This window comes from Lampetra planeri, chromosome 62 (assembly GCF_965212315.1).
Source record: "Lampetra planeri chromosome 62, kcLamPlan1.2.h2, whole genome shotgun sequence".
NCBI lineage: Eukaryota > Metazoa > Chordata > Hyperoartia > Petromyzontiformes > Petromyzontidae > Lampetra > Lampetra planeri.
The window spans coordinates 45,729-70,143 of NC_136168.1; positions in this window are offsets into that span (position 1 = coordinate 45,729).

Below are 24,415 nucleotides of genomic sequence, written 5' to 3' on the forward strand. Positions count from 1 at the left end.
TAAACGCAACCGTTGAAACACCAACCTTTAAACGCCAACCATTTAAACTCAACCTTTAAACGCCAACCGTTTAAACACCACCAACCCTTAAAGGCCAACCCTTTAAACTCAACTTTTAAATGCAACCGTTGAAACACCAACCTTTAAACGCCAACCATTTAAACACAACCTTTAAACGCCAACCGTTTAAACACCACCAACTCTTAAACGCCAACCCTTTAAACACAATCTTTAAACGCCAACCGTTTAAACACCACCAACCCTTAAACGCCAACCCTTTAAACTCAACTTTTAAATGCAACAGTTGAAACACCAACCTTTAAACGCCAACCATTTAAACTCAACCTTTAAACGCCAAACGTTTAAACACCACCAACCCTTAAACGCCAACCATTTAAACACAACCTTTAAACGCCAACCGTTTAAACACCACCAACCCTTAAACGCCAACCCTTTAAACACAACCTTTAAACGCCAACCGTTTAAACACCACCAACCCTTAAACGCCAACCCTTTAAACTCAACCTTTAAACGCCAACCGTTAAAACACCACCAACCTTTAAACGCCAACCCTTTAAACACAACCTTTAAACGCCAACCGTTTAAACACCACCAACCCTTAAACGCCAACTCATTAAACACAACCTTTAAACGCCAACAGTTTAAACACCACCAACCCTTAAACGCCAACCCTTTAGACTCAACCTTTAAACGCAACCGTTGAAACACCAACCTTTAAACGCCAACCATTTAAACTCAACCTTTAAACGCCAACCGTTTAAACACCACCAACCCTTAAACGCCAACCCTTTAAACACAACCTTCAAACGCCAACCGTTTAAACACCACCAACCCTTAAACGCCAACTCATTAAACACAACCTTTAAACGCCAACCGTTTAAACACCACCAACCCTTAAACGCCAACCTTTTAAACTTAACCTTTAAACGCAACCGTTGAAACACCAACCATTAAACGCCAACCATTTAAACACAACCTTTAAACGCCAACCCTTTAAACACAATCTTTAAACGCCAACCGTTTAAACACCACCAACCCTTAAACGCCAACCCTTTAAAACACAATCTTTAAACGCCAACCGTTTAAACACCACCAACCCTTAAACGCCAACCCTTTAAACTCAACTTTTAAATGCAACCGTTGAAACACCAACCTTTAAACGCCAACCATTTAAACACAACCTTTAAACGCCAACCGTTTAAACACCACCAACTCTTAAACGCCAACCCTTTAAACACAATCTTTAAACGCCAACCGTTTAAACACCACCAACCCTTAAACGCCAACCCTTTAGACTCAACTTTTAAATGCAACAGTTGAAACACCAACCTTTAAACGCCAACCATTTAAACTCAACCTTTAAACGCCAACCTTTTAAACACCACCAACCCTTAAACGCCAACCCTTTAAACACAACCTTTAAACGCCAACCGTTTAAACACCACCAACTCTTAAACGCCAACTCATTAAACACAATCTTTAAACGCCAACCGTTTAAACACCACCAACCCTTAAACGCCAACCCTTTAAACTCAACTTTTAAATGCAACCGTTGAAACACCAACCTTTAAACGCCAACCATTTAAACTCAACCTTTAAACGCCAACCGTTTAAACACCACCAACCCTTAAACGCCAACCCTTTAAACACAACCTTTAAACGCCAACCGTTTAAACACCACCAACCCTTAAACGCCAACTCATTAAACACAACCTTTAAACGCCAACCGTTTAAACACCACCAACCCTTAAACGCCAACCCTTTAAACTCAACCTTTAAACGCAACCGTTGAAACACCAACCTTTAAACGCCAACCATTTAAACTCAACCTTTAAACGCCAACCGTTTAAACACTACCAACTCTTAAACGCCAACCCTTTAAACACAACCTTTAAACGCCAACCGTTTAAACACCACCAACCCTTAAACGCCAACCATTTAAACTCAACCTTTAAACGCCAACCGTTAAAACACCACCTACCATTAAACGCCAACCCTTTAAACACAACCTTTAAAAGCCAACCGTTTAAACACCACCAACCATTAAACGCCAACCCTTTAAACACCACCTTTAAACACCAACCCTAAAATACCGTTTGCAAACCATTTAAATACAACCTATTAACGACAACTGTTTAATCACAACCTTAAACGTCAACCCTTTAAACACAACCCTTAAACGCCAGCATTTAAACACAACCTTTAAACGCCAACCATTTAAACAACATCACTTAAACGGCAACCATTTAAACGCAACCATTAAGAGTTGGCGGTTGTGTTTAAATGATTGTGTTGGCGTTTAAGGGTTGTGTTTAAAGGGTTGGCGTTTAAGGGTTGGTGGTGTTTAAACGGTTGGCGTTTAAAGGTTGTGTTTAAAAGGATGGCGTTTAAGGGTTGGTGGTGTTTAAACGGTTGGCGTTTAAAGGTTGTGTTTAAAGCGTTGCTGTTTAAGGATTGTTGGTGTTTAAACGGTTGGCGTTTAAAGGTTGTGTTTAAAGGGTTGGCGTTTAAGGGTTGGTGGTGTTTAAACGGTTGGCGTTTAAAGGTTGTGTTTAAAGCGTTGCTGTTTAAGGATTGGTGGTGTTTAAACGGTTGGCGTTTAAAGGTTGTGTTTAAAGGGTTGGCGTTTAAGGGTTGGTGGTGTTTAAACGGTTGGCGTATAGAGGTTGTATTTAAAGCGTTGGCGTTTAAGGGTTGGTGGTGTTTAAACGGTTGGCGTTTAAAGGTTGTGTTTAAAAGGTTGGCGTTAAGGGTTGGTGGAAGATGCCCGGAAGTGGCCCGGAAGTGGCCCGGAAGTGGCCCGGAAGTGGCCCGGAAGTGGCCCGGAAGTGGCCCGGAAGTGGCCCGGAAGTGGCCCGGAAGTGGCCCGGAAGTGGCCCGGAAGTGGCCCGGAAGTGGCCCGGAAGTGGCCCGGAAGTGGCCCGGAAGTGGCCCGGAAGTGGCCCGGAAGTGGCCCGGAAGTGGCCCGGAAGTGGCCCGGAAGTGGCCCGGAAGTGGCCCGGAAGTGGCCCGGAAGTGGCCCGGAAGTGGCCCGGAAGTGGCCCGGAAGTGGCCCGGAAGTGGCCCGGAAGTGGCCCGGAAGTGGCCCGGAAGTGGCCCGGAAGTGGCCCGGAAGTGGCCCGGAAGTGGCCCGGAAGTGGCCCGGAAGTGGCCCGGAAGTGGCCCGGAAGTGGCCCGGAAGTGGCCCGGAAGTGGCCCGGAAGTGGCCCGGAAGTGGCCCGGAAGTGACGTCACTCACCACTCATCACTCTACACAGGAAGTGACGTCACTCACCACTCCACACATGAAGTGACGTCACTCATCACTCTACCCAGCAAGTGACGTCACTCACCACTCCACACAGGAAGTGACGTCACTCACCACTCCACACAGGAAGTGACGTCACTCCGCACTCCACACAGGAAGTGACGTCAACTCATCACTTTTCACCGGAAGTGACGTCACTCGTCACCCTACACCGGAAGTGACGTCACTCACCACTCCACACAGGAAGTGACGTCAACTCATCACTATTCACCGGAAGTGACGTCACTAACTACCCTACACCGGAAGTGACGTCACGCATCACTCTACACAGGAAGTGACGTCACTCACCATTCATCACCATACACCGGAAGTGACGTCCCTCACCACCCTACACCAGAAGTGACGTCACCCATCACTCTACACAGGAAGGGATGTCACTCACCACTCATCACCCTACACACCGGAAGTGACGTCACTCGTCACCCTACACCGGAAGTGACGTCACGCATCACTCTACACAGGAAGTGACGTCACTCATCAGTCTACACAGGAAGTGACGTCACTCACCACTCATCACCCTGCACAGGAAGTGACGTCACTCATCGCTTTACACAGGAAGTGACGTCACTCACCACTCCACACAGGAAGTGACGTCGCTTACCACTCCACACAGGAAGTGACGTCACTCACCACTCATCACCCTACACACAGGAAGTGACGTCACCCATCACTCTACACAGGAAGTGACGTCATTCAATACTCATCACCCTACACACAGGAAGTGACGTCACTCATCACTCTACACAGGAAGTGACGTCACTTACCACTCCACACAGGAAGTGACGTCACTCATCACTCTACACAGGAAGTGACGTCACTCACCACTCATCACCCTACACAGGAAGTGACGTCACTCATCACTCTACACAGGAAGTGACGTCACTCACCACTCATCACCCTACACAGGAAGTGACGTCACTCAGCACTCAATGCAGGAAGTGCCGTCACTCAGCACTCCACACAGGAAGTGACGTCAACTCATCACTATTCACCTGAAGTGACGTCATTCATCACCCTACACCGGAAGTGAAGTCACTCATCACTCTACACACGAAGTGACGTCACTCACCACTCTTCACCCTGCAAGGAAGTGACGTCACTCATCGCTCTACACAGGAAGTGACGTCACTCACCACTCCACACAGGAAGTGCCGTCACTCAGCACTCCACACAGGAAGTGACGTCAACTCATCACTATTCACCGGAAGTGACGTCACTCGTCACCCTACACCGAAAGTGACGTCACGCATCACTCTACACAGGAAGTGACGTCACTCAGGAAGTGACGTCACTCACCACTCCACACAGGAAGTGACGTCGCTTACCACTCAACACAGGAAGTGATGTCACTCATCACTCTACACAGGAAGTGACGTCACTCACAAATCATCACCCTACACAGGAAGTGACGTCGCTTACCACTCTACCCAGCAAGTGACGTCACTCACCACTCCACACAGGAAGTGACGTCACTCCGCACTCCACACAGGAAGTGACGTCAACTCATCACTATTCACCGGAAGTGACGTCACTCGTCACCCTACACCGGAAGTGACGTCACTCACCACTCCACACAGGAAGTGACGTCAACTCATCACTATTCACCGGAAGTGACGTCACTAACTACCCTACACCGGAAGTGACGTCACGCATCACTCTACACAGGAAGTGACGTCACTCACCATTCATCACCATACACCGGAAGTGACGTCCCTCACCACCCTACACCAGAAGTGACGTCACCCATCACTCTACACAGGAAGGGATGTCACTCACCACTCATCACCCTACACACCGGAAGTGACGTCACTCGTCACCCTACACCGGAAGTGACGTCACGCATCACTCTACACAGGAAGTGACGTCACTCATCAGTCTACACAGGAAGTGACGTCACTCACCACTCCACACAGGAAGTGACGTCGCTTACCACTCCACACAGGAAGTGACGTCACTCACCACTCATCACCCTACACACAGGAAGTGACGTCACCCATCACTCTACACAGGAAGTGACGTCATTCAATACTCATCACCCTATACACAGGAAGTGACGTCACTCATCACTCTACACAGGAAGTGACGTCACTTACCACTCCACACAGGAAGTGACGTCACTCATCACTCTACACAGGAAGTGACGTCACTCACCACTCATCACCCTACACAGGAAGTGACGTCACTCATCACTCTACACAGGAAGTGACGTCACTCACCACTCATCACCCTACACAGGAAGTGACGTCACTCAGCACTCAATGCAGGAAGTGCCGTCACTCAGCACTCCACACAGGAAGTGACGTCAACTCATCACTATTCACCGGAAGTGACGTCATTCATCACCCTACACCGGAAGTGAAGTCACTCATCACTCTACACACGAAGTGACGTCACTCACCACTCTTCACCCTGCAAGGAAGTGACGTCACTCATCGCTCTACACAGGAAGTGACGTCACTCACCACTCCACACAGGAAGTGCCGTCACTCAGCACTCCACACAGGAAGTGACGTCAACTCATCACTATTCACCGGAAGTGACGTCACTCGTCACCCTACACCGAAAGTGACGTCACGCATCACTCTACACAGGAAGTGACGTCACTCAGGAAGTGACGTCACTCACCACTCCACACAGGAAGTGACGTCGCTTACCACTCAACACAGGAAGTGATGTCACTCATCACTCTACACAGGAAGTGACGTCACTCACAAATCATCACCCTACACAGGAAGTGACGTCGCTTACCACTCTACCCAGCAAGTGACGTCACTCACCACTCCACACAGGAAGTGACGTCACTCCGCACTCCACACAGGAAGTGACGTCAACTCATCACTATTCACCGGAAGTGACGTCACTAACTACCCTACACCGGAAGTGACGTCACGCATCACTCTACACAGGAAGTGACGTCACTCACCACTCATCACCATACACCGGAAGTGACGTCCCTCACCACCCTACACCGGAAGTGACGTCACCCATCACTCTACACAGGAAGGGATGTCACTCACCACTCATCACCCTACACACCGGAAGTGACGTCACTCGTCACCCTACACCGGAAGTGACGTCACGCATCACTCTACACAGGAAGTGACGTCACTCATCAGTCTACACAGGAAGTGACGTCACTCACCACTCATCACCCTGCACAGGAAGTGACGTCACTCATCGCTTTACACAGGAAGTGACGTCACTCACCACTCCACACAGGAAGTGACGTCGCTTACCACTCCACACAGGAAGTGACGTCACTCACCACTCATCACCCTACACACAGGAAGTGACGTCACCCATCACTCTACACAGGAAGTGACGTCATTCAATACTCATCACCCTACACACAGGAAGTGACGTCACTCATCACTCTACACAGGAAGTGACGTCACTTACCACTCCACACAGGAAGTGACGTCACTCATCACTCTACACAGGAAGTGACGTCACTCACCACTCATCAGTCTACACAGGAAGTGACGTCACTCACCACTCATCACCCTACACAGGAAGTGACGTCACTCAGCACTCAATGCAGGAAGTGCCGTCACTCAGCACTCCACACAGGAAGTGACGTCAACTCATCACTATTCACCGGAAGTGACGTCATTCATCACCCTACACCGGAAGTGAAGTCACTCATCACTCTACACACGAAGTGACGTCACTCACCACTCATCACCCTGCAAGGAAGTGACGTCACTCATCGCTCTACACAGGAAGTGACGTCACTCACCACTCCACACAGGAAGTGCCGTCACTCAGCACTCCACACAGGAAGTGACGTCAACTCATCACTATTCACCGGAAGTGACGTCACTCGTCACCCTACACCGGAAGTGACGTCACGCATCACTCTACACAGGAAGTGACGTCACTCAGGAAGTGACGTCACTCACCACTCCACACAAGAAGTGACGTCGCTTACCACTCAACACAGGAAGTGATGTCACTCATCACTCTACACAGGAAGTGACATCACTCACAAATCATCACCCTACACAGGAAGTGACGTCGCTTACCACTCAACACAGGAAGTGATGTCACTCATCACTCTACACAGGAAGTGACGTCACTCACAAATCATCACCCTACACGGGAAGTGACGTCACTCACCACTCCACACAGGAAGTGACGTCACTCATCACTCTACACAGAAAGTGACGTCACTCACCACTCCACACAGGAAGTGACGTCACTCATCACTCACACAGGAAGTGACGTCGCTCACCACTCATCATCCAACATAGGAAGAGACGTCACTCACCACTCATCACCCTACACACAGGAAGTGACGTCACTCACCACTCCACACAGGAAGTGACGTCACTCACCACTCCACACAGGAAGTGACGTCACTCACCACTCTACACAGGAAGTGACGTCACTCACCGCTCCACACAGAAAGTGACGTCACTCGTCACCCTACACCGGAAGTGACGTCACTCATCACTCTACACAGGAAGTGACGTCACTCATCACTACACAGAAAGTGACGTCACTCACCACTCATCACCCAACATAGGAAGTGACGTCACTCGTCGCACTACACAGGAAGTGACGTCACTCAGCACTCCACACATGAAGTGACGTCACTCATCACTCTACCCAGGAAGTGACGTCGATCACCACTCATCAGTCTACACAGGAAGTGACGTCACTCACCACTCATCACCCTGCACAGGAAGTGACGTCACTCATCGCTCTACACAGGAAGTGACGTCACTCACCACTCCACACAGGAAGTGACGTCGCTTACCACTCAACACAGGAAGTGATGTCACTCATCACTCTACACAGGAAGTGACGTCACTCACCACTCATCAGTCTACACAGGAAGTGACGTCGCTCACCAATCATCACCCTACACAGGAAGTGACGTCACCCATCACCCTACACAGGAAGTGACGTCACTCAGCATTCAATGCAGGAAGTGACGTCACTCAGCACTCCACACAGGAAGTGACGTCAACTCATCACTATTCACCGGAAGTAACGTCACTCATCACCCTACACCGGAAGTGAAGTCACTCATCACTCTACACAGGAAGTGACGTCACTCACCACTCATCACCCTGCAAGGAAGTGACGTCGCTCATCACTCTACACAGGAAGTGACGTCACTCACCACTCATCAGTCTACACAGGAAGTGACGTCACTCACCACTCATCACCCTACACAGGAAGTGACGTCACTCACCACTCATCACCCTACACAGGAAGTGACGTCACCCATCACCCTACACAGGAAGTGATGTCACTCAGCACTCAATGCAGAAAGTGACGTCACTCAGCACTCCACACAGGAAGTGACGTCAACTCATCACTATTCACCGGAAGTGACGTCACTCATCACCCTACACCGGAAGTGAAGTCACTCATCACTCTACACACGAAGTGACGTCACTCACCACTCATCACCCTGCAAGGAAGTGACGTCACTCATCGCTTCACACAGGAAGTGACGTCACTCAGCACCCTACACCGGAAGTGACGTCACTCACCACTCCACACAGGAAGTGACGTCAACTCATCACTATTCACCGGAAGTGACGTCACTAACTACCCTACACCGGAAGTGACGTCACGCATCACTCTACACAGGAAGTGACGTCACTCACCATTCATCACCATACACCGGAAGTGACGTCCCTCACCACCCTACACCAGAAGTGACGTCACCCATCACTCTACACAGGAAGGGATGTCACTCACCACTCATCACCCTACACACCGGAAGTGACGTCACTCGTCACCCTACACCGGAAGTGACGTCACGCATCACTCTACACAGGAAGTGACGTCACTCATCAGTCTACACAGGAAGTGACGTCACTCACCACTCATCACCCTGCACAGGAAGTGACGTCACTCATCGCTTTACACAGGAAGTGACGTCACTCACCACTCCACACAGGAAGTGACGTCGCTTACCACTCCACACAGGAAGTGACGTCACTCACCACTCATCACCCTACACACAGGAAGTGACGTCACCCATCACTCTACACAGGAAGTGACGTCATTCAATACTCATCACCCTACACACAGGAAGTGACGTCACTCATCACTCTACACAGGAAGTGACGTCACTCACCACTCATCACCCTACACAGGAAGTGACGTCACTCAGCACTCCACACAGGAAGTGACGTCAACTCATCACTATTCACCGGAAGTGACGTCATTCATCACCCTACACCGGAAGTGAAGTCACTCATCACTCTACACACGAAGTGACGTCACTCAGCACTCTTCACCCTGCAAGAAAGTGACGTCACTCATCGCTCTACACAGGAAGTGACGTCACTCACCACTCCACACAGGAAGTGCCGTCACTCAGCACTCCACACAGGAAGTGACGTCAACTCATCACTATTCACCGGAAGTGACGTCACTCGTCACCCTACACCGAAAGTGACGTCACGCATCACTCTACACAGGAAGTGACGTCACTCAGGAAGTGACGTCACTCACCACTCCACACAGGAAGTGACGTCGCTTACCACTCAACACAGGAAGTGATGTCACTCATCACTCTACACAGGAAGTGACGTCACTCACAAATCATCACCCTACACAGGAAGTGACGTCGCTTACCACTCTACCCAGCAAGTGACGTCACTCACCACTCCACACAGGAAGTGACGTCACTCCGCACTCCACACAGGAAGTGACGTCAACTCATCACTATTCACCGGAAGTGACGTCACTAACTACCCTACACCGGAAGTGACGTCACGCATCACTCTACACAGGAAGTGACGTCACTCACCACTCATCACCATACACCGGAAGTGACGTCCCTCACCACCCTACACCGGAAGTGACGTCACCCATCACTCTACACAGGAAGGGATGTCACTCACCACTCATCACCCTACACACCGGAAGTGACGTCACTCGTCACCCTACACCGGAAGTGACGTCACGCATCACTCTACACAGGAAGTGACGTCACTCATCAGTCTACACAGGAAGTGACGTCACTCACCACTCATCACCCTGCACAGGAAGTGACGTCACTCATCGCTTTACACAGGAAGTGACGTCACTCACCACTCCACACAGGAAGTGACGTCGCTTACCACTCCACACAGGAAGTGACGTCACTCACCACTCATCACCCTACACACAGGAAGTGACGTCATTCAATACTCATCACCCTACACACAGGAAGTGACGTCACTCATCACTCTACACAGGAAGTGACGTCACTTACCACTCCACACAGGAAGTGACGTCACTCATCACTCTACACAGGAAGTGACGTCACTCACCACTCATCAGTCTACACAGGAAGTGACGTCACTCACCACTCATCACCCTACACAGGAAGTGACGTCACTCAGCACTCAATGCAGGAAGTGCCGTCACTCAGCACTCCACACAGGAAGTGACGTCAACTCATCACTATTCACCGGAAGTGACGTCATTCATCACCCTACACCGGAAGTGAAGTCACTCATCACTCTACACACGAAGTGACGTCACTCACCACTCATCACCCTGCAAGGAAGTGACGTCACTCATCGCTCTACACAGGAAGTGACGTCACTCACCACTCCACACAGGAAGTGCCGTCACTCAGCACTCCACACAGGAAGTGACGTCAACTCATCACTATTCACCGGAAGTGACGTCACTCGTCACCCTACACCGGAAGTGACGTCACGCATCACTCTACACAGGAAGTGACGTCACTCAGGAAGTGACGTCACTCACCACTCCACACAAGAAGTGACGTCGCTTACCACTCAACACAGGAAGTGATGTCACTCATCACTCTACACAGGAAGTGACGTCACTCACAAATCATCACCCTACACAGGAAGTGACGTCGCTTACCACTCAACACAGGAAGTGATGTCACTCATCACTCTACACAGGAAGTGACGTCACTCACAAATCATCACCCTACACGGGAAGTGACGTCACTCACCACTCCACACAGGAAGTGACGTCACTCATCACTCTACACAGAAAGTGACGTCACTCACCACTCCACACAGGAAGTGACGTCACTCATCACTCACACAGGAAGTGACGTCGCTCACCACTCATCATCCAACATAGGAAGAGACGTCACTCACCACTCATCACCCTACACACAGGAAGTGACGTCACTCACCACTCCACACAGGAAGTGACGTCACTCACCACTCCACACAGGAAGTGACGTCACTCACCACTCTACACAGGAAGTGACGTCACTCACCGCTCCACACAGAAAGTGACGTCACTCGTCACCCTACACCGGAAGTGACGTCACTCATCACTCTACACAGGAAGTGACGTCACTCATCACTACACAGAAAGTGACGTCACTCACCACTCATCACCCAACATAGGAAGTGACGTCACTCGTCGCACTACACAGGAAGTGACGTCACTCAGCACTCCACACATGAAGTGACGTCACTCATCACTCTACCCAGGAAGTGACGTCGATCACCACTCATCAGTCTACACAGGAAGTGACGTCACTCACCACTCATCACCCTGCACAGGAAGTGACGTCACTCATCGCTCTACACAGGAAGTGACGTCACTCACCACTCATCACCCTACACAGGAAGTGACGTCACTCATCACTCTACACAGGAAGTGACGTCACTCACCACTCATCACCCTACACAGGAAGTGACGTCACTCAGCACTCAATGCAGGAAGTGCCGTCACTCAGCACTCCACACAGGAAGTGACGTCAACTCATCACTATTCACCGGAAGTGACGTCATTCATCACCCTACACCGGAAGTGAAGTCACTCATCACTCTACACACGAAGTGACGTCACTCACCACTCTTCACCCTGCAAGAAAGTGACGTCACTCATCGCTCTACACAGGAAGTGACGTCACTCACCACTCCACACAGGAAGTGCCGTCACTCAGCACTCCACACAGGAAGTGACGTCAACTCATCACTATTCACCGGAAGTGACGTCACTCGTCACCCTACACCGAAAGTGACGTCACGCATCACTCTACACAGGAAGTGACGTCACTCAGGAAGTGACGTCACTCACCACTCCACACAGGAAGTGACGTCGCTTACCACTCAACACAGGAAGTGATGTCACTCATCACTCTACACAGGAAGTGACGTCACTCACAAATCATCACCCTACACAGGAAGTGACGTCGCTTACCACTCTACCCAGCAAGTGACGTCACTCACCACTCCACACAGGAAGTGACGTCACTCCGCACTCCACACAGGAAGTGACGTCAACTCATCACTATTCACCGGAAGTGACGTCACTAACTACCCTACACCGGAAGTGACGTCACGCATCACTCTACACAGGAAGTGACGTCACTCACCACTCATCACCATACACCGGAAGTGACGTCCCTCACCACCCTACACCGGAAGTGACGTCACCCATCACTCTACACAGGAAGGGATGTCACTCACCACTCATCACCCTACACACCGGAAGTGACGTCACTCGTCACCCTACACCGGAAGTGACGTCACGCATCACTCTACACAGGAAGTGACGTCACTCATCAGTCTACACAGGAAGTGACGTCACTCACCACTCATCACCCTGCACAGGAAGTGACGTCACTCATCGCTTTACACAGGAAGTGACATCACTCACCACTCCACACAGGAAGTGACGTCGCTTACCACTCCACACAGGAAGTGACGTCACTCACCACTCATCACCCTACACACAGGAAGTGACGTCATTCAATACTCATCACCCTACACACAGGAAGTGACGTCACTCATCACTCTACACAGGAAGTGACGTCACTTACCACTCCACACAGGAAGTGACGTCACTCATCACTCTACACAGGAAGTGACGTCACTCACCACTCATCAGTCTACACAGGAAGTGACGTCACTCACCACTCATCACCCTACACAGGAAGTGACGTCACTCAGCACTCAATGCAGGAAGTGCCGTCACTCAGCACTCCACACAGGAAGTGACGTCAACTCATCACTATTCACCGGAAGTGACGTCATTCATCACCCTACACCGGAAGTGAAGTCACTCATCACTCTACACACGAAGTGACGTCACTCACCACTCATCACCCTGCAAGGAAGTGACGTCACTCATCGCTCTACACAGGAAGTGACGTCACTCACCACTCCACACAGGAAGTGCCGTCACTCAGCACTCCACACAGGAAGTGACGTCAACTCATCACTATTCACCGGAAGTGACGTCACTCGTCACCCTACACCGGAAGTGACGTCACGCATCACTCTACACAGGAAGTGACGTCACTCAGGAAGTGACGTCACTCACCACTCCACACAAGAAGTGACGTCGCTTACCACTCAACACAGGAAGTGATGTCACTCATCACTCTACACAGGAAGTGACGTCACTCACAAATCATCACCCTACACAGGAAGTGACGTCGCTTACCACTCAACACAGGAAGTGATGTCACTCATCACTCTACACAGGAAGTGACGTCACTCACAAATCATCACCCTACACGGGAAGTGACGTCACTCACCACTCCACACAGGAAGTGACGTCACTCATCACTCTACACAGAAAGTGACGTCACTCACCACTCCACACAGGAAGTGACGTCACTCATCACTCACACAGGAAGTGACGTCGCTCACCACTCATCATCCAACATAGGAAGAGACGTCACTCACCACTCATCACCCTACACACAGGAAGTGACGTCACTCACCACTCCACACAGGAAGTGACGTCACTCACCACTCCACACAGGAAGTGACGTCACTCACCACTCTACACAGGAAGTGACGTCACTCACCGCTCCACACAGAAAGTGACGTCACTCGTCACCCTACACCGGAAGTGACGTCACTCATCACTCTACACAGGAAGTGACGTCACTCATCACTACACAGAAAGTGACGTCACTCACCACTCATCACCCAACATAGGAAGTGACGTCACTCGTCGCACTACACAGGAAGTGACGTCACTCAGCACTCCACACATGAAGTGACGTCACTCATCACTCTACCCAGGAAGTGACGTCGATCACCACTCATCAGTCTACACAGGAAGTGACGTCACTCACCACTCATCACCCTGCACAGGAAGTGACGTCACTCATCGCTCTACACAGGAAGTGACGTCACTCACCACTCCACACAGGAAGTGACGTCGCTTACCACTCAACACAGGAAGTGATGTCACTCATCACTCTACACAGGAAGTGACGTCACTCACCACTCATCAGTCTACACAGGAAGTGACGTCGCTCACCAATCATCACCCTACACAGGAAGTGACGTCACCCATCACCCTACACAGGAAGTGACGTCACTCAGCATTCAATGCAGGAAGTGACGTCACTCAGCACTCCACACAGGAAGTGACGTCAACTCATCACTATTCACCGGAAGTAACGTCACTCATCACCCTACACCGGAAGTGAAGTCACTCATCACTCTACACAGGAAGTGACGTCACTCACCACTCATCACCCTGCAAGGAAGTGACGTCGCTCATCACTCTACACAGGAAGTGACGTCACTCACAACTCATCAGTCTACACAGGAAGTGACGTCACTCACCACTCATCACCCTACACAGGAAGTGACGTCACTCACCACTCATCACCCTACACAGGAAGTGACGTCACCCATCACCCTACACAGGAAGTGATGTCACTCAGCACTCAATGCAGAAAGTGACGTCACTCAGCACTCCACACAGGAAGTGACGTCAACTCATCACTATTCACCGGAAGTGACGTCACTCATCACCCTACACCGGAAGTGAAGTCACTCATCACTCTACACACGAAGTGACGTCACTCACCACTCATCACCCTGCAAGGAAGTGACGTCACTCATCGCTTCACACAGGAAGTGACGTCACTCAGCACCCTACACCGGAAGTGACGTCACTCACCACTCCACACAGGAAGTGACGTCAACTCATCACTATTCACCGGAAGTGACGTCACTAACTACCCTACACCGGAAGTGACGTCACGCATCACTCTACACAGGAAGTGACGTCACTCACCATTCATCACCATACACCGGAAGTGACGTCCCTCACCACCCTACACCAGAAGTGACGTCACCCATCACTCTACACAGGAAGGGATGTCACTCACCACTCATCACCCTACACACCGGAAGTGACGTCACTCGTCACCCTACACCGGAAGTGACGTCACGCATCACTCTACACAGGAAGTGACGTCACTCATCAGTCTACACAGGAAGTGACGTCACTCACCACTCATCACCCTGCACAGGAAGTGACGTCACTCATCGCTTTACACAGGAAGTGACGTCACTCACCACTCCACACAGGAAGTGACGTCGCTTACCACTCCACACAGGAAGTGACGTCACTCACCACTCATCACCCTACACACAGGAAGTGACGTCACCCATCACTCTACACAGGAAGTGACGTCATTCAATACTCATCACCCTACACACAGGAAGTGACGTCACTCATCACTCTACACAGGAAGTGACGTCACTTACCACTCCACACAGGAAGTGACGTCACTCATCACTCTACACAGGAAGTGACGTCACTCACCACTCATCACCCTACACAGGAAGTGACGTCACTCATCACTCTACACAGGAAGTGACGTCACTCACCACTCATCACCCTACACAGGAAGTGACGTCACTCAGCACTCAATGCAGGAAGTGCCGTCACTCAGCACTCCACACAGGAAGTGACGTCAACTCATCACTATTCACCGGAAGTGACGTCATTCATCACCCTACACCGGAAGTGAAGTCACTCATCACTCTACACACGAAGTGACGTCACTCACCACTCTTCACCCTGCAAGAAAGTGACGTCACTCATCGCTCTACACAGGAAGTGACGTCACTCACCACTCCACACAGGAAGTGCCGTCACTCAGCACTCCACACAGGAAGTGACGTCAACTCATCACTATTCACCGGAAGTGACGTCACTCGTCACCCTACACCGAAAGTGACGTCACGCATCACTCTACACAGGAAGTGACGTCACTCAGGAAGTGACGTCACTCACCACTCTACACAGGAAGTGACGTCGCATACCACTCAACACAGGAAGTGATGTCACTCATCACTCTACACAGGAAGTGACGTCACTCACAAATCATCACCCTACACAGGAAGTGACGTCGCTTACCACTCTACCCAGCAAGTGACGTCACTCACCACTCCACACAGGAAGTGACGTCACTCCGCACTCCACACAGGAAGTGACGTCAACTCATCACTATTCACCGGAAGTGACGTCACTAACTACCCTACACCGGAAGTGACGTCACGCATCACTCTACACAGGAAGTGACGTCACTCACCACTCATCACCATACACCGGAAGTGACGTCCCTCACCACCCTACACCGGAAGTGACGTCACCCATCACTCTACACAGGAAGGGATGTCACTCACCACTCATCACCCTACACACCGGAAGTGACGTCACTCGTCACCCTACACCGGAAGTGACGTCACGCATCACTCTACACAGGAAGTGACGTCACTCATCAGTCTACACAGGAAGTGACGTCACTCACCACTCATCACCCTGCACAGGAAGTGACGTCACTCATCGCTTTACACAGGAAGTGACGTCACTCACCACTCCACACAGGAAGTGACGTCGCTTACCACTCCACACAGGAAGTGACGTCACTCACCACTCATCACCCTACACACAGGAAGTGACGTCACCCATCACTCTACACAGGAAGTGACGTCATTCAATACTCATCACCCTACACACAGGAAGTGACGTCACTCATCACTCTACACAGGAAGTGACGTCACTTACCACTCCACACAGGAAGTGACGTCACTCATCACTCTACACAGGAAGTGACGTCACTCACCACTCATCAGTCTACACAGGAAGTGACGTCACTCACCACTCATCACCCTACACAGGAAGTGACGTCACTCAGCACTCAATGCAGGAAGTGCCGTCACTCAGCACTCCACACAGGAAGTGACGTCAACTCATCACTATTCACCGGAAGTGACGTCATTCATCACCCTACACCGGAAGTGAAGTCACTCATCACTCTACACACGAAGTGACGTCACTCACCACTCATCACCCTGCAAGGAAGTGACGTCACTCATCGCTCTACACAGGAAGTGACGTCACTCACCACTCCACACAGGAAGTGCCGTCACTCAGCACTCCACACAGGAAGTGACGTCAACTCATCACTATTCACCGGAAGTGACGTCACTCGTCACCCTACACCGGAAGTGACGTCACGCATCACTCTACACAGGAAGTGACGTCACTCAGGAAGTGACGTCACTCACCACTCCACACAAGAAGTGACGTCGCTTACCACTCAACACAGGAAGTGATGTCACTCATCACTCTACACAGGAAGTGACGTCACTCACAAATCATCACCCTACACAGGAAGTGACGTCGCTTACCACTCAACACAGGAAGTGATGTCACTCATCACTCTACACAGGAAGTGACGTCACTCACAAATCATCACCCTACACGGGAAGTGACGTCACTCACCACTCCACACAGGAAGTGACGTCACTCATCACTCTACACAGAAAGTGACGTCACTCACCACTCCACACAGGAAGTGACGTCACTCATCACTCACACAGGAAGTGACGTCGCTCACCACTCATCATCCAACATAGGAAGAGACGTCACTCACCACTCATCACCCTACACACAGGAAGTGACGTCACTCACCACTCCACACAGGAAGTGACGTCACTCACCACTCCACACAGGAAGTGACGTCACTCACCACTCTACACAGGAAGTGACGTCACTCACCGCTCCACACAGAAAGTGACGTCACTCGTCACCCTACACCGGAAGTGACGTCACTCATCACTCTACACAGGAAGTGACGTCACTCATCACTACACAGAAAGTGACGTCACTCACCACTCATCACCCAACATAGGAAGTGACGTCACTCGTCGCACTACACAGGAAGTGACGTCACTCAGCACTCCACACATGAAGTGACGTCACTCATCACTCTACCCAGGAAGTGACGTCGATCACCACTCATCAGTCTACACAGGAAGTGACGTCACTCACCACTCATCACCCTGCACAGGAAGTGACGTCACTCATCGCTCTACACAGGAAGTGACGTCACTCACCACTCATCACCCTACACAGGAAGTGACGTCACTCATCACTCTACACAGGAAGTGACGTCACTCACCACTCATCACCCTACACAGGAAGTGACGTCACTCAGCACTCAATGCAGGAAGTGCCGTCACTCAGCACTCCACACAGGAAGTGACGTCAACTCATCACTATTCACCGGAAGTGACGTCATTCATCACCCTACACCGGAAGTGAAGTCACTCATCACTCTACACACGAAGTGACGTCACTCACCACTCTTCACCCTGCAAGAAAGTGACGTCACTCATCGCTCTACACAGGAAGTGACGTCACTCACCACTCCACACAGGAAGTGCCGTCACTCAGCACTCCACACAGGAAGTGACGTCAACTCATCACTATTCACCGGAAGTGACGTCACTCGTCACCCTACACCGAAAGTGACGTCACGCATCACTCTACACAGGAAGTGACGTCACTCAGGAAGTGACGTCACTCACCACTCCACACAGGAAGTGACGTCGCTTACCACTCAACACAGGAAGTGATGTCACTCATCACTCTACACAGGAAGTGACGTCACTCACAAATCATCACCCTACACAGGAAGTGACGTCGCTTACCACTCTACCCAGCAAGTGACGTCACTCACCACTCCACACAGGAAGTGACGTCACTCCGCACTCCACACAGGAAGTGACGTCAACTCATCACTATTCACCGGAAGTGACGTCACTAACTACCCTACACCGGAAGTGACGTCACGCATCACTCTACACAGGAAGTGACGTCACTCACCACTCATCACCATACACCGGAAGTGACGTCCCTCACCACCCTACACCGGAAGTGACGTCACCCATCACTCTACACAGGAAGGGATGTCACTCACCACTCATCACCCTACACACCGGAAGTGACGTCACTCGTCACCCTACACCGGAAGTGACGTCACGCATCACTCTACACAGGAAGTGACGTCACTCATCAGTCTACACAGGAAGTGACGTCACTCACCACTCATCACCCTGCACAGGAAGTGACGTCACTCATCGCTTTACACAGGAAGTGACATCACTCACCACTCCACACAGGAAGTGACGTCGCTTACCACTCCACACAGGAAGTGACGTCACTCACCACTCATCACCCTACACACAGGAAGTGACGTCATTCAATACTCATCACCCTACACACAGGAAGTGACGTCACTCATCACTCTACACAGGAAGTGACGTCACTTACCACTCCACACAGGAAGTGACGTCACTCATCACTCTACACAGGAAGTGACGTCACTCACCACTCATCAGTCTACACAGGAAGTGACGTCACTCACCACTCATCACCCTACACAGGAAGTGACGTCACTCAGCACTCAATGCAGGAAGTGCCGTCACTCAGCACTCCACACAGGAAGTGACGTCAACTCATCACTATTCACCGGAAGTGACGTCATTCATCACCCTACACCGGAAGTGAAGTCACTCATCACTCTACACACGAAGTGACGTCACTCACCACTCATCACCCTGCAAGGAAGTGACGTCACTCATCGCTCTACACAGGAAGTGACGTCACTCACCACTCCACACAGGAAGTGCCGTCACTCAGCACTCCACACAGGAAGTGACGTCAACTCATCACTATTCACCGGAAGTGACGTCACTCGTCACCCTACACCGGAAGTGACGTCACGCATCACTCTACACAGGAAGTGACGTCACTCAGGAAGTGACGTCACTCACCACTCCACACAAGAAGTGACGTCGCTTACCACTCAACACAGGAAGTGATGTCACTCATCACTCTACACAGGAAGTGACGTCACTCACAAATCATCACCCTACACAGGAAGTGACGTCGCTTACCACTCAACACAGGAAGTGATGTCACTCATCACTCTACACAGGAAGTGACGTCACTCACAAATCATCACCCTACACGGGAAGTGACGTCACTCACCACTCCACACAGGAAGTGACGTCACTCATCACTCTACACAGAAAGTGACGTCACTCACCACTCCACACAGGAAGTGACGTCACTCATCACTCACACAGGAAGTGACGTCGCTCACCACTCATCATCCAACATAGGAAGAGACGTCACTCACCACTCATCACCCTACACACAGGAAGTGACGTCACTCACCACTCCACACAGGAAGTGACGTCACTCACCACTCCACACAGGAAGTGACGTCACTCACCACTCTACACAGGAAGTGACGTCACTCACCGCTCCACACAGAAAGTGACGTCACTCGTCACCCTACACCGGAAGTGACGTCACTCATCACTCTACACAGGAAGTGACGTCACTCATCACTACACAGAAAGTGACGTCACTCACCACTCATCACCCAACATAGGAAGTGACGTCACTCGTCGCACTACACAGGAAGTGACGTCACTCAGCACTCCACACATGAAGTGACGTCACTCATCACTCTACCCAGGAAGTGACGTCGATCACCACTCATCAGTCTACACAGGAAGTGACGTCACTCACCACTCATCACCCTGCACAGGAAGTGACGTCACTCATCGCTCTACACAGGAAGTGACGTCACTCACCACTCCACACAGGAAGTGACGTCGCTTACCACTCAACACAGGAAGTGATGTCACTCATCACTCTACACAGGAAGTGACGTCACTCACCACTCATCAGTCTACACAGGAAGTGACGTCGCTCACCAATCATCACCCTACACAGGAAGTGACGTCACCCATCACCCTACACAGGAAGTGACGTCACTCAGCATTCAATGCAGGAAGTGACGTCACTCAGCACTCCACACAGGAAGTGACGTCAACTCATCACTATTCACCGGAAGTAACGTCACTCATCACCCTACACCGGAAGTGAAGTCACTCATCACTCTACACAGGAAGTGACGTCACTCACCACTCATCACCCTGCAAGGAAGTGACGTCGCTCATCACTCTACACAGGAAGTGACGTCACTCACAACTCATCAGTCTACACAGGAAGTGACGTCACTCACCACTCATCACCCTACACAGGAAGTGACGTCACTCACCACTCATCACCCTACACAGGAAGTGACGTCACCCATCACCCTACACAGGAAGTGATGTCACTCAGCACTCAATGCAGAAAGTGACGTCACTCAGCACTCCACACAGGAAGTGACGTCAACTCATCACTATTCACCGGAAGTGACGTCACTCATCACCCTACACCGGAAGTGAAGTCACTCATCACTCTACACACGAAGTGACGTCACTCACCACTCATCACCCTGCAAGGAAGTGACGTCACTCATCGCTTCACACAGGAAGTGACGTCACTCAGCACCCTACACCGGAAGTGACGTCACTCACCACTCCACACAGGAAGTGACGTCAACTCATCACTATTCACCGGAAGTGACGTCACTAACTACCCTACACCGGAAGTGACGTCACGCATCACTCTACACAGGAAGTGACGTCACTCACCATTCATCACCATACACCGGAAGTGACGTCCCTCACCACCCTACACCAGAAGTGACGTCACCCATCACTCTACACAGGAAGGGATGTCACTCACCACTCATCACCCTACACACCGGAAGTGACGTCACTCGTCACCCTACACCGGAAGTGACGTCACGCATCACTCTACACAGGAAGTGACGTCACTCATCAGTCTACACAGGAAGTGACGTCACTCACCACTCATCACCCTGCACAGGAAGTGACGTCACTCATCGCTTTACACAGGAAGTGACGTCACTCACCACTCCACACAGGAAGTGACGTCGCTTACCACTCCACACAGGAAGTGACGTCACTCACCACTCATCACCCTACACACAGGAAGTGACGTCACCCATCACTCTACACAGGAAGTGACGTCATTCAATACTCATCACCCTACACACAGGAAGTGACGTCACTCATCACTCTACACAGGAAGTGACGTCACTTACCACTCCACACAGGAAGTGACGTCACTCATCACTCTACACAGGAAGTGACGTCACTCACCACTCATCACCCTACACAGGAAGTGACGTCACTCATCACTCTACACAGGAAGTGACGTCACTCACCACTCATCACCCTACACAGGAAGTGACGTCACTCAGCACTCAATGCAGGAAGTGCCGTCACTCAGCACTCCACACAGGAAGTGACGTCAACTCATCACTATTCACCGGAAGTGACGTCATTCATCACCCTACACCGGAAGTGAAGTCACTCATCACTCTACACACGAAGTGACGTCACTCACCACTCTTCACCCTGCAAGAAAGTGACGTCACTCATCGCTCTACACAGGAAGTGACGTCACTCACCACTCCACACAGGAAGTGCCGTCACTCAGCACTCCACACAGGAAGTGACGTCAACTCATCACTATTCACCGGAAGTGACGTCACTCGTCACCCTACACCGAAAGTGACGTCACGCATCACTCTACACAGGAAGTGACGTCACTCAGGAAGTGACGTCACTCACCACTCTACACAGGAAGTGACGTCGCATACCACTCAACACAGGAAGTGATGTCACTCATCACTCTACACAGGAAGTGACGTCACTCACAAATCATCACCCTACACAGGAAGTGACGTCGCTTACCACTCTACCCAGCAAGTGACGTCACTCACCACTCCACACAGGAAGTGACGTCACTCCGCACTCCACACAGGAAGTGACGTCAACTCATCACTATTCACCGGAAGTGACGTCACTAACTACCCTACACCGGAAGTGACGTCACGCATCACTCTACACAGGAAGTGACGTCACTCACCACTCATCACCATACACCGGAAGTGACGTCCCTCACCACCCTACACCGGAAGTGACGTCACCCATCACTCTACACAGGAAGGGATGTCACTCACCACTCATCACCCTACACACCGGAAGTGACGTCACTCGTCACCCTACACCGGAAGTGACGTCACGCATCACTCTACACAGGAAGTGACGTCACTCATCAGTCTACACAGGAAGTGACGTCACTCACCACTCATCACCCTGCACAGGAAGTGACGTCACTCATCGCTTTACACAGGAAGTGACGTCACTCACCACTCCACACAGGAAGTGACGTCGCTTACCACTCCACACAGGAAGTGACGTCACTCACCACTCATCACCCTACACACAGGAAGTGACGTCACCCATCACTCTACACAGGAAGTGACGTCATTCAATACTCATCACCCTACACACAGGAAGTGACGTCACTCATCACTCTACACAGGAAGTGACGTCACTTACCACTCCACACAGGAAGTGACGTCACTCATCACTCTACACAGGAAGTGACGTCACTCACCACTCATCAGTCTACACAGGAAGTGACGTCACTCACCACTCATCACCCTACACAGGAAGTGACGTCACTCAGCACTCAATGCAGGAAGTGCCGTCACTCAGCACTCCACACAGGAAGTGACGTCAACTCATCACTATTCACCGGAAGTGACGTCATTCATCACCCTACACCGGAAGTGAAGTCACTCATCACTCTACACACGAAGTGACGTCACTCACCACTCATCACCCTGCAAGGAAGTGACGTCACTCATCGCTCTACACAGGAAGTGACGTCACTCACCACTCCACACAGGAAGTGCCGTCACTCAGCACTCCACACAGGAAGTGACGTCAACTAATCACTATTCACCGGAAGTGACGTCACTCGTCACCCTACACCGGAAGTGACGTCACGCATCACTCTACACAGGAAGTGACGTCACTCAGGAAGTGACGTCACTCACCACTCCACACAAGAAGTGACGTCGCTTACCACTCAACACAGGAAGTGATGTCACTCATCACTCTACACAGGAAGTGACGTCACTCACAAATCATCACCCTACACAGGAAGTGACGTCGCTTACCACTCAACACAGGAAGTGATGTCACTCATCACTCTACACAGGAAGTGACGTCACTCACAAATCATCACCCTACACGGGAAGTGACGTCACTCACCACTCCACACAGGAAGTGACGT